Source organism: Cinclus cinclus, chromosome 1 (genome assembly GCF_963662255.1).
Source record: "Cinclus cinclus chromosome 1, bCinCin1.1, whole genome shotgun sequence".
NCBI classification, from domain to species: Eukaryota; Metazoa; Chordata; class Aves; order Passeriformes; family Cinclidae; genus Cinclus; species Cinclus cinclus.
In genome coordinates, this window is record NC_085046.1 from 106,368,101 (window position 1) to 106,370,761 (window position 2,661).

Genomic DNA, 2,661 nt, shown 5'->3' on the forward strand with positions numbered 1-2,661 from the left:
GTAAAGGAAAACAACCGTCTTAAATTAATTACTGTCATAATTTGAAAAATGCCCTTCCTTTTCCCAGTAATTAATTTCAGTTCAAGAATTCAAAAATCAGCTGCAGTGAAGTTTAATTCATGTCTGTAAGCACACAAGAATGGAAAAACATGCAGCTTTTCATAGACTTCTAGCAATACACAGAACTGCATGTGTAAATTTCCAAAAAGCAAATTACAAAGGCTCACATAAGAGAGAAGCAAAAAAAAAAAAAAAAGAAAAACAAAACAACAAAAAAACCCCCAAAAAACGAACAAACCCCCCCCCCAAAAAAAACCAAAAACCCTTGAATTAAGACTCTCCATTTGTTACTGGTGCAGGAGTGGTATAGTATATATGGTATCAGATATCACTCACTTTCACTTGCTCCATTATAATAGCATATTAGCATATATGAATGGGAAATATTAGGTACCTAGTGAAAATGTTATGCGATGCAACTCAACAGCAATTTCATTATGGGAGCCTCTTTACATTGGATAAAATGGCTTCTGCATTTATATTTTTCAAATTTTCTAACAATACAAAATCTTGCTACAGTAGATTAAACAGAAAAACAAGAGTTTATGAAATATGACCTCCAAAAGACTAATTGCAGAAGAAATATTCATTCCAAGTCCAATAAATCCTTAATTTTAAATGTCAGCTGCAAAACATAAATCCCTTTAATAGATTTCAAACTGTGGTGACGAAGTCATAATTGTAGGGACCAGCCCACTCAAAATCAGTCCAATGCACTCGCTTTGCATTAGCCAGTCTTCTGGGTTTTGTTTTTTGTTGTTGTTGTTGTATTTTAATCTCATCTCCAATCTTTTAGGAATTTTCCATTGCATTCCTGAGCCTGGTTCTGGATTACTTTTGGCTCAGACTGAATTGAATCTTGTGGCTATTCCTCAATAGATGTCTGGAGTGCAAAGTCTACTTGACCATAACTTTCTTTGTCATTTACTGCAGGGTAGCATGCACATAAAGACCCTCAAGTCATGTGAAATAAGAGCCTTGACCTCAAGACACAATAAAATTGGTTAGTTTAGTTGTAGCTCAAAAGGTCACTTTTTCTGGGACTGCCTCTGAGGGCTGTTTTAAACTAATTATTACCTTTGATTTTAACTTATCGTTTGTTAACAAAAGAAAGGAAAAAAAATTGCAACTCCCAGTTATTATGATTTCAACAGTTTGACTGGCATGTATTTAACATTATGGACGTATGAAAAGACAAGGTCCCTACCTGAGGAGGAGCTTACAGTGTAAATTAGACAGAGAGCACGGTGAATAATAAAAGCAGGCAGAGGAGAGATTTGTGTAAGAGTGTGGAAATAGTGGGGAGGTGCATAAGAGAAAAATGCAGAGTTAAGAAATATGCTACCAGTTGACACTAATCATGATACTTTTCTTCCTTGTTCTGTTTTCATGTAAGTATGGTAATAGTTTTGTTTTTTCTCTATTTGCTTGCTTGTCACTGAGTTATTCCACTGCAGAAGCTCTCCTTCTGATTCCTGATTTTTTTTGTTCTAGATTCTAGTACAATAGGTAATACAGGTATGTCTTTATTCTTCTGCTCAGGCATGGAAAATAGCACCAAAATTCCCCAAATGTTACATATACTTCCCTTGGCAGTTTTTCCACAGCAGTCTACTAAAAAGTCTGATTCACTATTAAAAGAAAGTGTAAATTAACTTGAAAATCTGGGCTTTTGACACTATCATTTCCACTGTGACACATCTTTAGATGTTTGTCTGTTTGTTTGTTTGTTTGTAATAAAATGTTCCCAAACAAAAATGGTGTTTCCTGTCAATTTATTTTTCCTTCTGCCTAGTTGCATTAGACAAACAAAAACATAAAAAGAAAAAAAAAGCCGAACAGCTTCTTTCCACTGCTCTTTAACAAAGAGAATGTGATGCGAAACAGGCTTTATTCTTTTTAAGTGTTGAAAGTAGGATGATATTAGAAATAGAAATAGCAGAAAAGGTGATGGATCAACCTGAGAAATTAAACTGCAATCAATCAGGAGGACCAGATGGTGTTCATCCAAGAGTTCTGAAGGAACTGGAGACCAATGTAAGTGAGCTGCTAACAAAAATATGCAATTTGTCATTAAAAACAGCTACTGTATCAGAGGACATGAGAGTGGCCGAGGGTGTCCCTATCCCTTAAAAAGGTGCTAATGATGATCCTGGGAATTATAAAGCAGTAAGTCTTACTTTAGTACGAGGAAACTATTCAGAGAATCAGTAAAAATTATATGCTTAAGCACACAGATAAGAAGTAAAATCTGCAATGCTTCTGCCTACATTTGCTCAACCCTCCTAGTACTACAGGAAAGAGTTAATTAGTAGTCAATAAAGTAGAACCAGAAAGCACAATTAATTTAGTGTTTCCAACATCTTACGGTAAGTTTTCTGAAAAGAAAAATACAACAGATCCAGAATTAAAATCCACCTATGCTGTAAGTACTGAATAAAAGAGGGAAATCAAACCCCAAAATTTTAGAACTATTAGAATTAGAATTTTGTCCTCTGAAAGTATTTTATAAACACTGCCAGATTAATACGACTTCCTAATGAGCTGGTCATATTAGAGGTGAAGTAACTTACCTATAATTGTACAGGCAATCTGTGTCAG